At 36.7% G+C, this 14,036-nt stretch overlaps 1 long non-coding RNA gene across 1 annotated transcript in view; it reads left to right on the top strand.

Annotated features, from left to right (window-relative positions):
* LOC123465587 overlaps positions 1-3,507 on the top strand; it is a 280,300-nt gene extending 276,793 nt beyond the window's left edge. Inside the window, exon 5 of the long non-coding RNA XR_006640854.1 lies at positions 3,350-3,507. This is a non-coding gene — a long non-coding RNA (uncharacterized LOC123465587). The remainder of the gene's footprint in view (positions 1-3,349) is intronic.
* Positions 3,508-14,036: the final 10,529 nt, after the last annotated feature.

The raw sequence follows: 14,036 nt of genomic DNA, 5'->3' as shown, positions 1-14,036 counted from the left end.
TTATAAAATATTGACTATATTTCTTTGTTGTAGAATGTATCCTTGTAGCCTACGTTCTATATGATAGTCTGTTCTTAATCCTCTACCACAATATTCCTCCTCTCCCCTCTTTTCTCTTCCCTTGTTAATACTGGCTACTTTTCTGTATCTATAAGTCTGCTTCTGTTTTGTTATATTCACTAGATTGTTATAATTTTTAGATTCCACATGTTAGTGATATCATACAGTATTTGTGTTTCTCTGTCTGACTTATTACACTTAGTACAATGCCCTTCAGGTCTTTCCATGTTGCTGCAAATAGCAAAATTTTATTTTTTATGACTGACCATAATTCCATTGTGTGTGTATATGTGTGTATGTGTGTGTGTACACATCTTTATGCATCCATCTGTTGATAGAAATATAAGTTGTTTCCATATCTTGGCAATTATAAATAATGCTGCTCTGAACTTTGGGGTGCATGTATTTTTTTCTAATTAGTGTTGTTACTTTTTCAGACACATACTCAGAAATGAAACTGTCGGGTCATATAGTGGCTCTATTTTTAGTTTTTTTTGAGAAACCCCCATGCTGTTTCTTTACAGTGGTTGCAGCAGTTTACATTCCCACCAACAGTATAGGAGGCTTCCCTTTTCTCCACATCCACAACAACATTTATTATTTGCGTTCATTTTGAGGATAGACATTCTGACAGGGGTGAGGTGATATCTCATGATGGTCTTGACTTGTGTTTCTCTGATGATTAGCCATGTTGATCATCTTTTCATGCTCCTATTGGCCATCTGTGTGCCATTTTTGGAAAAGATCTATTCAGGTCTCCTGACTTTATTAAGTAGTGGCTTTATTTTTATATTGAGTTGTATGAGCTGTTTATATATGTCAGTCATATTATTTGTAAATGTTTTCTCCCATTAATTAGGTCATCTTTTTGTTTCATCAGTGGTTTCCTTGGCTGTGTGGAAGTTTGTAAATTTAACTAGGTCTCATTTATTCATTTATTGCCCTGAGAGAATTAACCTACAAAAATTTGGTATAATTTATGTCAGATAATGTTATGCCTATGATCTCTTCTAGGAATTTTATGGTGCCATGTCTTATGTTTAAGTCTTTAAGCCATCCTGAGTTTATTTTTGTTTATGGTGAGAGGGTATATTCTAACTTCATTGATTTCCATGTGGCTGTCCAAATTTCCCAACCCCACATGCTGAAGAGACTGTCTTTTTTTCATTGTATATTCTTGCCTCCTTAGGCAAGAATTTAGGTGTTTGGTATGGGTTTATTTCTAGGCTCTCAATTCTGTTCCATTGATCCATATGTCTGTTTTTGTGCCAGTACCAAACTGTTTTGATTACTGTAGCTCTGTAGTACAATCTAAAGTCAGGGAGTGTGATTCCTTTAGCTCTATTCTTCTTTCTCAAGACTGTTTTGGCTATTCTGTGTCTTTTTTGTTTCCATGCACATTTTTAAATTACTTTTTCTAATTCTGTGAGAAATGCATTGGTATTTTGATAGAGATTGCATTGAAGCTGTAGATTGCCTTTGATAGTATGACCATTTTAACAATATCACTTCCTCAATCCCTGAGCATGGGATATCTTTCTGTTTGTGTCAGTTTCTCTCATCATTGTCTTACAGTTGTCTGAGTAAAGAACTTTTACCTCCTTAGATAGGTTTAGTCCTAGGTTTTTTATGCTTTTTGATGTGGTGGCAAATGGGATTGTTTTCCTAATTTCCCTCTCTAACCTGTGTTGTTGGTGTATGGAAATGCAGCAGGTTTTTGTATATTAATTTTGTGTCCTGCAACTTTACCTAGTCTATTGAGGAATTTTAGTAGTTTTCTGGTGGCATCTTTAGGGTTTTCTATGTGTAGTATTCTGTCATCTGCAAACAGTGACAGTTTTACTTCTTCCCTTCCAATTTGATTCCTTTTATTTCTTTTTCTTCTCTGATTTCTTTGGCTAGGACTTCCTATACTGTGTTCAATAAGAATGGTGAGAGTGGGCATCCTTGTCTTGTTCCTGATCCTAGAGGAAATACTTTTAGCTTTTCACCACTGAGTGTGATGTTAGCTGTGGGTTTGGCACATATGGCCTTTATTATATTGAGGTATAGTTCCCTCTCTGTCTACTTTCTGGAGAATTTTTATGAACAATTGCTCTTGAATTGTGTCAAAATCTTCTGTGTCTATTGAGATGATCACATCATAGACAAATGATACCTTTGCCTAGTTTTGGTATCAAGGTGATGGTGGCTTCATAGAATGAAGCCTTGCTCTGCAATGTTTTGGAATAGTTTGAGAAGGATAGGTGTTAACTCTTCTCTTAGTGTTCTGTAGAATTCTATCTGGTCTTGAACTTTTGTTTGTTGGGAGTGTTTTAATTACTGCTTCTGTTTCACTACTGGTAATTGGTTTGTTTACATTTTCTATTTTTCCTGGTTCACTCTTGGGAGATGGTACCTATTTAAGAATCTGTTCGTTTCTTCTAGGTTGTCCATTTTATTGGCATACGATGAACAGGAGATTTAGCAATAAATAAAATGGGAAAAGTTCTCTTGTGCCCTTGTGAAACTTGCAGTGTAACAGTGGAGATATATAACAAATACCAAAGTAATACCTATTTCTATTAATTCTTTATATTTCTTACTTAGCTGCTAAGTCACTTCAGTTGTGTCCAACTTTGTATGACCCCATAGACGGCAGCCCACCCAGGCTCCCCTGTCCCTGGGATTCTCCAGGCAAGAACACCAGAGTGGGTTGCCATTTCCTTCTCCAATGCATGAAAGTGAAAAGTCCCCATGGACTGCAGTCTTCTGACTTAGAGTTACTTTTAAATGGACTGCAGCCTTCTTACTTAGAGTTACTTTTAAATATCCCTATTAATGAAAATGGAGAATATGACAGGGTAGGGAAAATTTTATTCCTTTTCCTCAATACTTTCCATAATACCTTGTCCAAGGAAACCATTCTATAAGTAGTTGCTGAATAAACTCATTAATAAATGAATGATAACTACAGAATCATAGAATTCCCCCCACATTTTTAATATATAACTTCTGATTCATTCTCATATGTATATTGGGTGATGTCCCAACTCTGTACAAAATATATTTATTTTATAAGTTTACATATTCAGGATTTGAAAGGTTTACAAATGCTGTACACTGTTGTTGTTCAGTCACCTAGTCATGTCCAGCTGTTTGCAATCCAATGGACTGCAGCACACCAGGCCTCCCTGTCCCTCACCATCTCCCGGAGTTTGCCCAAGTTAATGTTCATTGCATCAGTGATGGCGTCCAACTGTCTTATCCTCTGATGCCCTCTTCTCCTTGTTCCCTTGATCTTCCCCAGCATCAGGGACTTTTGCAATGAGTCGTCTGTTTGCATCAAATGACCAGACTACCAGACCTCCGCTTCAGCATCAGTTCTTCCAGTAAATATTCAGGGTTGATCTCCCTTAAGATTGACTGGTCTGATCTCCTTGCTGTCCAAGGGACTTTCAGAAGTCGTCTCCAGCACCGCAATTTGAAGGTATCAATTCTTTGGTGCTCTGCCTTCTTTATGGTCCAGCTCTCACAACTGTACATGACCACTGGGAAGACCATGGCCTTGACTATACAGACTGCTGTCGGTAGAGTACTGTCTCTGCTTTTCAACACACTGTCTAGGTTTGTTATTGCTTTCCTGCCAAGAAGCAATTATCTTCTGATTTATGGCTGCAGTCACCATCCACAGTGATTTAGGATCCCAAGAAAAAGAAATCTGTCACTACTTCTGCATTTTCCCCTTCCATTTGCCATGAAGTAATGGGGCTGGATGCCATAATCTTAGTTTTTTTTTTTTTTAATATTTGGTCTTAAGCTGGATTTTTCATTCTCCTCCTTCACCCTCATCAAGAGACTCTTTAGTTCCTCTTTGCTTTCTGCCATTAGAGTGGTATCATCAGCATATCTGAGGTTGTTGGTGTTTCTCCTGTCTATCTTGATTCCAGCTTGTAACTTATCCAGCCTGGCATGTCTCATGATGTGCTTAGCATATAGATTAAACAAACAGGGTGACAGCAGACAGCCCTTTGATACTCCTTTTTTGATCTTGAACCAATCAGTTTTTCCATACAGGGTTCTAACTGTTGCTGTTTGACCTGCATACAGGTTTCTCAGGAGACAGGTAAGATGGTCTGGTAATCCCATCTGTCTAAGAGCTTTCCACAGTTTGTTATGATCCACACCTTCAAAGGCTTTAGCATAGTCGATGAAATAGAGATAGATGTTTTTCTGAAATTCCCTTGCTTTCTCTATAATCCAGTGAATGCTGGCAATTTGATCTCTAGTTCCTCTTTCTTTTCTAAGCCCAGCTTGGACATCTGGAAGTTCTTGGTTTACATAATACTGAAGCCTAGTACGCAAGATTTTAAACATGACCTTACTAGTATGCTGCTAAGTCACTTCAGTCGTGTCCAACTCTGTGCAACCCCATAGACGGCAGCCCACAAGGCTCCGCCGTCCCTGGGATTCTCCAGGCAAGAACACTGGAGTGGGTTGCCATTTCCTTCTCCAATGGATGAAAGTGAAAAGTGAAAGTGAAGACGCTCAGTTGTGTCGGAATCCTAGAGACCCCATGGACTGCAGCCTACCAGGCTCCTCCGTCCATGGGATTTTCCAGGCAAGAGTGCTGGAGTGGGCTGCCATTGCCGTCTCCTACTAGTATGGAAGATGAGTGCAGTTGTCCAATAATTTGAACATTCTTTGGTACTACCCTTTTTGGGAATTGGGATGAGGACTGACCTTTTTCCAGTCCTGTGGCCACTGCTGGATCTTCCTGACATAATGAATGCAAAACCTTGATGGCATCCCCATTTAGCGATTTGAATAGTTCTGATGGAATTTCATCACATCCACTAGCTTTATTAACAGCAGTGCTTTTTAGGGCCCATTTGACTTCACACTCCAGAATGTCTGGCTCTGGGTGACTATCCACACCATCATAGTAGTTCATTAAGATCTTTTTTATACACTTCTTCCATGTATTCTTTCCTTCTCTTCTTGATCTCTTCAGCATCTACTAGGTCTCTACCATTTTTATCCTTTATTGGGTGGAATGCTACCTTGATATTTATATTTTCCTGAAGAGATCTCTAGTCTTTCCCCTTTTATTGTTTTCTTCTATTATTAAACACTGTTCATTGAAGAAGACTTTCTTGTCTCCTAGCTATTCTTTGAAACTCTGTGTTTAATTGGATATAGCTTTCCCTCTCTCCCTTGCTTTTTGCCTCTCTTCATTCTTCCACCATTTGTAAAGTCTCCTCAGATAAGCACTTTGTCTTCTTGCTTTTCTTTTTCCCTAGGATGTTTTGTTTGCTGCCTCCTGTATAATACTATGGACCCCTGCCCATAGTTCTTCAGGGACACTGTTAACTAGATCTAGTCCCTTGAGTCTATTCATTACCTCTACTGAAAATTCATACAGAATTTAAGTCATACCTGGGTGGCCTAGTGTTTTTCCCAGTTTTCTTCAGTTTAAGCCTGAATTTTGTTATGAGAAGCAGAAGATCTGAGCCACAGTCAGCTCCAAGTCTTGTTTTTGCTGATTGTCTTCTCCATCTTCAGCTACAAAGAATGTAATCAATTTGATTTCATTATTTACCATTTGATGATGTCCATGTGTAAAGTCATGGCTTGTGTTGTTGAGAAAGAGTATTTGCTGTGACTAGTGCATTCTTTTGGCAGAATTCAGTTAGCCTTTGCCTTGCTTCATTTTGTTCTACAAGGCCAATCTTGCCTGTTACTCCAAGCATATCTTAACTTTCTACCTTTGCATTCCAATCCCCAATGATGCATAGAATATCTTTTTTTTTTTGGTGTTAATCTTAGAAGGTCTTCTAGGGCTTCACAGAACTCATCAACTTTAGCTTCTTTGGCATTGGTGGTAGGGGTATATAGGCTTGGATTACTATAATGTTGAATGGCTTGCCTTGGAAACAAACTGAGATCATTCTGTCATTTTTTTAGTTTGTACCCAACTGCTGTATTTCAGACTCTTTTGTTGATTATGAGGGCTACTGCATTTCTTCAGTGGGATTCTTGCCCACAGTAGTAGATACAATGGTCATCTGAATTAAATTTGCCCATTCCCATCTATTTTAATTCTCTGATTCCTAGGATGTCAGTGTTTATTCTTACCATCTCCTGCTTGACCACATCCAATTTTCCTTGATTCATGAGCCTGACATTTCAGGTTCCTATACAGTGCTATTCTTTGCAGCAACGGATTTTACTTTTGTCACCAGCCACATCCACAACTGAGCATCGTATCTGCTTTGGCCCAGCCACTTCATTCATTCTGGGGCTACTGGTACTTCTCCTCCGCTCTTCACTAGTAGGATATTGGACATCTTCAGACCGAGAAACTCATCTTTTGGTGTCCTAGCTTTTTGGCCTTTGATACAGTTCATGAAGTTCTCATGGCAGGTACAGTGGGGTGGTTTGTTTTTCCTTTCTCCAGTGGATCACATTTTGTCAGAACTCTCTGCTATGACCCGTCCGTCCACCTTGGGTAGCCCTGTACTGAATAGTTCATAGCTTCATTGAGTTACACAAACCCCTTTGCCATGGCAAGGCAGTGATCCATGAAGGGGACAAATGCTGTATTCTTAAGTGTAATTTTCAACAAAAACATCAGTTATATTAAAGTGGATATTTCTGAATCTCTACATCTATATATTATATATTTCTAAGTCTGTGTGTGGGAGCACATAATTCCAGAAAAATATAAATATCTATGAAATAAAAATGAGTATTTATGACTGATCATACAGGTGGGAAAAACTAAGGGTTGAAATATACAGAGAAAAATTGGTACATGGTTGTCATCAATTCTAAGTGTTATCTTTTATCCTGTACAAATGTGATTTCCCCCTCACTTTATAGTTTAGAAAAATAGTTCACCATTTAAGGCTCTAATCCTTGCTTTATTAGAGGGGAATCACAAAATAAATGTGCTCATATTAAGAGATTACTATCCTACATTAGAAAAGAAAAAAGAAAGGTTAGTAGAGAGTCTATTATATGCAAATGAGTGGTTGTACTCATGAAGTTATAATACCACAATGAATTTATAAGCATTTGTATCATGTTCTTGGCAAGATGAGCTTCTGTTTATCTACTTTTCTTATCAACATTCGGTTTTCATTTTCTCTCAGGTTGTTTTCTTCTTCTATTTATTTCAAGCAAATCTATAGAAGTTAATTCTTTACTACTTGCAGTGGGAATGTGAATCTTAGTAAACTAGATCTAAACAACTTCAGCTTATCAGGAAGACAGGGTATGCTAGATATCCTTCCTTCTCTATCCATCTATCACCAGATTGACCTATTTATATGAGTATATTTATTCCCTCACCTCTGGCTCCTCTTTCAGTTCAGCAAGTGGGGAACAACAAAAAGTGTTCTAGGTGAGGGAGGAGAGTGATGCGTTGGGATTTGTTTTTCCTCCTGCACAGGTCTGGCTTCATGGGTGTGACAGCTGTGGAAGTCACACATGGTCCCCCACTATAAAGGACTGGACATTGATTCAAGCAATAACTCAAGCTGAAGCAAGGATACCATATGTTTTTAAGCAAATGCAAGAAATTCCAAATGTCTAAAATGGTTGTTCTCACTAAGTATGTTTTGGTAGGCTGTTGTGTCTCCATTTTTTTTTCCCCACTGAAAAGTAGAATGAAGCTTATCAGAATAAGAGTTGTAAATCTGCATGACATCACCATACACACGCATACACACATAACAAGGACAAACTTTGCCTCTAGGGATTTGTATGGCTCAATGGGGCATCTCACTGCTAAAAGATGACAAGAGTGACTTGTGTTCTCATAGTGAAAGTTTGTGTAAAGTATTTGAGATATTAGATTGCATTAGAGATTGAACTATTATCACTGGTGCTGTTTAATCTGATTTGAGTGTTTTATACCTTTGAATGTGCTACCCAGAGCCCTTGATTTTGAATGTGCCACATATTAAGAGAAGTAATCAACCTCTGGTCTATAGTATATTCAATTATGACTGAAAATAACTAAAATTTATTCCTCAATGTTGAACTCCAGCCAAGATCTAAAGAGTTTTCCTGACTATACTAAGTAGCTTAGAGTCCATCCTGTTGGCACAGAGAAGACACAGAAAAGTTCTAAGCAAAGGAGAGCAATGAATTATTTTATGCTGTGGGAAAAATAGCTCTGATATATGAAGAATAAAATACTAATTCAGAAGACTTGGAATTTCAGATCTGTGACAGTTTCCATGCCAAATAATGGTATAATAATGTTTGAACTTGTCATCTAGACTAAAAAGGAAACAAAGAAAGGGAGAGAAGGGAGGAAGGGAGGGAATAAAGAAAGAAGGAATGAATGCATTAACTTGCATATTAGCTGATGTGAACACACTGTTTTAGAAAGACAAGTCTTACTTTGGTCTTTATTCTTAACTTGGAGAAGGGTATATTTTACAGTATTTGAAATCTCTCCCTTTCATTCACAATTCAATATCTCTTTCCATATATATATATTTATTTATAAATATGCATATATATTATATATATATATATATATAAAATCATTCAAAGATATCCTGGAAAATGTTTATAAATAAATATTATCAGGAACAAGGTCCTAAATCCAATAAAGTTCGTCATATCCTAGTTCATCTTCAGTTTTCCCAGACATTCCATTTTTACTTCTTATTTATCATTTTTTAAATCCTTTTCTTCAACAAACACATCTCAGCATGACAGCTTTTCCCTTCCAGTAGTTCAGCTTTAACCTCGGTGTTATTTATTTGACAAAATACCCCAGAAACTGCTGTTGTTCCATTGATTCCTGGTGGATTGATAAAGTTGTCATCCTTCCTATCTGTGTCCAGTAAATGGATTCTTATCATAATTGTCACAGGACATTCGAGCCAGAGTAACTCTAAGGGAGTAGAGCAGGTCTCACTTTAGTTTGTATGCTTGGCGTGGTTTTGAAAACTAGATTTTATATAGTTTCTATAAATTTCAGAACATAACAATTTAAAAAAATGATAAAAGTAATTTACTATTGCTATGATTTCCTAACTTCTGTCTCACTTCTTCTGCAAGGTATTTCCTTTTCCCATAAAAATAATAGTAGATAAAGAGATGCCCTCTGTAAATAATGTCTGGTTATATGCAGGTTATGTCTAGACCTTAGAGGAAGTTTTATGCATATGATGTGTTAGGAAAAAATGTGAAACAAAAGAAATAGAATGCATTTATTAATACCCTTTATTTGAAAGAATTAAATGTATAGATTTTGACAATAGGGAAAAATGTCTTTGTTGGGAAAAATTTATCAGTCAAAATGCTTAATTTATTAAGGCGCCCTCTGGTTTTCTCTACTGATGTTACCACAATTTACAGCCTGGAGACTTTATTCTTAATACTGATGATTATATATGGCTTATTTTTCTTAAAGGCTACCACTCTACAAAATAAAAACAAAGGATGAGAAAACTCGAAAAAGGACTGTTTTTTGGTTATATATCCTTTTTAGACAATATTTTTTGACTGTTTTAGCAGAGAACACATGCTATAATAATATATTTCTTCCCAGAAATATATCCTTAATTTAATAGTTTCATGTTTTTTGAAAGAGTGTATTCAGATCAGATCAGATCAGATCAGTCGCTCAGTCGTGTCCGACTCTTTGCAACCCCATGAATCGCAGCACGCCAGGCCTCCCTGTCCATCACAAACTCCCAGAGTTCACTCAGACTCACGTCCATCGAGTCAGTGATGCCATCCAGCCATCTCATCCTCTGTCGTCCCTTCTCCTCCTGCCCCCAATCTCTCCCAGCATCAGAGTCTTTTCCAATGAGTCAACTCTTCGCATGAGGTGGCCAAAGTACTGGAGTTTCAGCTTTAGCATCATTCCTTCCAAAGAAATCCCAGGGCTGATCTCCTTCAGAATGGACTGGTTGGATCTCCTTGCAGTCCAAGGGACTCTCAAGAGTCTTCTCCAACACCACAGTTCAAAAGCATCAATTCTTCGGCGCTCAGACATCTAATAAATAGAGCATCACCTTTCTTTTTCAAAATGTGATCAGTTTTGATTACCTGATCACATTTGTAAAGTAGAAAAGGGAAAATAAGGAATCTATTTGTAAAGAAGGAAAGGCCTTCTGGGTAGCAGTCGGGGGCAACCAAATTCTTCTCAGCTATCTTCTCCCTTGCAGAACTTTAATAAAGTAAAGAACTGATTTATTTGCCTCTTTGGGAGACAAATAATTAAGACTATTTTAACTATTGTATCCTGGGACTTATATATATATTTATATTTTCAAGCAGTGAACATGTATTGCCCTTTTTTGTTTGTCAGTTTTACATATTATCCATTGACTTTCTGTGATTACAAATGACAGTTGTTACACTGTTGTCATCTCTGCATTTCATCCAGTATTCCAGATATCATTATAATATAATCTTTGTTTCAATGTATATTTCATGTTTAGGCTTCTTAGGTGACTCAGTGATAAAGAATCTGCCTGCCAAGAAGAGGATGCAGGTTCAATTCCTGGCTCAGGAAGATCCCCTGGAGAAGAAAATGGCAACCCACTCCAGTATTCTTTCCTGGAAAATCCCGTGGGCAGAGGAGCCTGGTGGGCTGCAGTCCGTGGGGTTGCAAAAGAGTCAGATACTACTGAGTACACAAATAATTGATGTTTACATTTTTATGTCTTCCTAAATATTATTCACAATGGAACAGTGGTGTATTATAATTATTTTTCTCTTGTTATTTTCTGTTACACTTGAAGTTAAACATTATCTTTCTTTTTTTCATTGAATTTTCCGTTTGCATGCATGTGTGCTAAGTCACTTCAGTAGTGTCTGACTCTTTGCAACCCTATGGACTGTAGCCCTTCAGGCTCCTCTATCCATGGGATTCTCCAGGCAGAAATACTGGCGTGGGTTGCCATTTTCTTCTCCAGGGAATCTTCCCAACCTAGGAATCCAACCAGCATCTCTTACGTCTCTGGCATTGGCAGGTGGTTTCTTTACCACTAGCGCCACCTGGGAAGCCCTATTTTCATTTTACCTATTATTAAAGAAGATTTTAAAGAAGATTTAAATAGATAAATCTTCTTAAAGTAGACTGTCTGATATCATTTCAGTGCAGCTTTGCAGAAAAAAAAATCATGTCTGCTAATCAGTTTGTTGTTTTTTTCTTCTTTGGAGATAGCTCTTTTCATCTCAGAGCAACCTATTCCCTTTGTCTCAGGATTGGAGATCCTACTTCCCTAAATTTAGGATTTTTTCTTTGTTGATTTTCTTGTTTGTTTTGGAATAAAGTAGTCAATGGTAGTTTCTCAGGTTTAAACTATGGCACAGGAAGGCAATAAACCTCTACTTCCACGTTTATTGAATTACACAGACATGATCTAGACTGGTATCCTTTCTGCCTGAGGTACAACTTTCACTTTATCATCTTGGGAGTGATCTAGACCATCAAACTGAAGATCCCCTTTACTTCTTTCCTTTACTGGCTATTTTAAAATTAGAGAACATAGGTTTCTGAGCAAAGATAAGTTTGGGGAATGAAGAGGGACTTTCATGGCATTAAAGGGGTCAATTAATTAAGAAGATCCTTAATGTTTCCTAATAGACATTTCAAAATATAGAAAGTCAAACTCATAGAAATGAAAAAAGAAATTAATAAGCTCCTAATTACAGTCAGATTTTAATATAAGAGATTTCAATACTCCTCTAGCAATGGCAAACAGAGCAAAACACACACACACACATGCACACACATACGCACATACCACTTAGAAAACAAGTTTGAAGTTTCTTTAAAAATTAAGGACACATCTGTCATTGGGTCCAGTCATTCTTCTTCAGAGTGAATCTCTCATGGCTCAGTCAGTAAAGACCCACCCCCAATGCAGGGGATGTAATAGACCTGGGTTTGATCCCTGGGTTGGGAAGATCCCCTGGAGAAGGAAATGGCAATGCACTCCAGTATTCTTGCCTGGAAAATTCCATGGACAGAGGAGCCTGGAGAGCTTATAGTCCATGGGGTTGCAAGAGCCAGACACGACTGAGCAACTAAACCACCACCAAACCACCACATTCTTCTTCTACACAAAAGTGATGTCCACCTAAAATAAATGTCCATACCAACTTTATTTGTAAAAGTAAAAGCAGGAAAGAGCCTACATGTCCATCAATATGGTAATGGAGAAGTAAATTATGGCTTTTACATATAATGAAATAAGGTCATCAATAAAAACTAATAAAGACATAACCCTATAGGATGACCATAGAGCTAAAGTGCCTTCTTTTTCATATTATATCAAGGGTATCACTGCTTATGGTGACCTTTGTTACCTGACTGAGAGAGCTTGACAGGGTTCTCCACTGTAATATTACTCTCTTTTCTGTTTTTCATTCATTCTCTGGAAAGAAGTTAGTATGCACAGGCCGTATTTATGGAGGGACAATTAAGCTTCACCTCCTCTAGGGCAAGTGTCAACATAAGTTCTTTGGTAAGTCTACACAAGTTCTTATGGTCCATAGGGTCGTAAAGGGTCAGATGTGACTGAAGTGACGTACTTTTTTATTTAATCTTAGAATATTTTCCTTTTGTTTGTGGTGTTTAACAGAATTTGTGTTTAATATGATTACTGCTATGATGTATTCAAATCTCTCATTTTTCTATTTGATTTATATGTGTCCTATTGGCTCTTTGTTCCCTTTTTTATCTTTTATTCTTCCTCTTGCATATTGAGTACTTTTGAAGGTTTTATTTCACTCCCTTCATAGGTTTGATGGATATACCTTATTTTCTTAGTGTTTTTATGATTATAGAATACACAAGTAACTTATCTCATTTGACTTTCTAATAATATCACCTAATTTTACATGGGGAATAAGCACTTTACAACTATTTACTCTCACTTCTCCTCTCCTAGCCAGTATGGTTTTGTTGACATGCAAGTTATTGATTCAATTTTGAAATTATCTGTGATAAAAATTAAGGTTTTTTTTTTTCTTCCAACAAATATATTAAAATGGATATTGAAAGAAATGGGCTTTGAGAAGAAAAAAACATGGGGCAGAGAGGTATGGAATAGAAAATAAATAAGTATATATATTAGAAAATTGTCATTATTTTGCCTTAAAATGTCAGTTTTCTTTAAAAGGATATTTGAAATACATGTATTGGCATTCCTCCCTGTTTATCTTTATCAACGCTTTATTGCTTTGTTGTGGTCTATACCAGGTGTCATCTTTTCTTCTTTAACATTCTTGGCATACTACTGCTCTACTATCAATAACTTTTTAGCTATTTTATTTCTAAAATAATCAGCATTTTGCTTTTGTTTTTAAAAGATATTTTGCCTGAAACTACAATTCTAACTTGATCGTTTTTTGTCTTGTTTTGATTCCAGAGCTTCAGCGTTGTTTCTGGCTTACCTTCCAGGTTTTGCTGTTTCCAACAAGAATTCAGCTGTCATCTTTATCTCTGTTCCTCTGTGTAAAATGTTTCTTTTACTGTGAATTCCTTTAAGATTGTATCTCTGTTTTTTAACCAACTTTTATGATATTCCTTGATAAAGTTTTCATCACATTTCTTCTACTTGGGGATGGTTGAGGTACTTCAGTCTCTAAATTCATTATTTCCAACAGATTTGGAAATTGTAGTTACTTTTCCTTTCAGTATTTTTTCCTGTTCCTGTCCTCTATGAGATTGACAGTTATATCTTATTATTTCTTGAAACTCTGATACTTTTTTAGTTTTTTCTTCTCTTTTTCATTTTAGATTGCATTTACTGTTATGTTCTCAGTTTCACTAATTTGTTTCAGTATTTCTTCTGCTGTTTATCATATCCATTGAGTTTTTTAATTTCCATTATAATTTTTATTGTTATCTTTTAAATATCTGCCATGTCTTTTCTTAATAGACTCACACCTTCCTTTAACGTAACAAAATATGGAGTATGTTTATTATAACTATTTTAATTTTTTTTACA

Source organism: Bubalus bubalis, chromosome 3 (genome assembly GCF_019923935.1).
Source record: "Bubalus bubalis isolate 160015118507 breed Murrah chromosome 3, NDDB_SH_1, whole genome shotgun sequence".
Taxonomy (NCBI): domain Eukaryota; kingdom Metazoa; phylum Chordata; class Mammalia; order Artiodactyla; family Bovidae; genus Bubalus; species Bubalus bubalis.
Note: the sequence above shows the minus strand (reverse complement) of the source record. Positions and strands in the feature narration are given on the sequence as shown.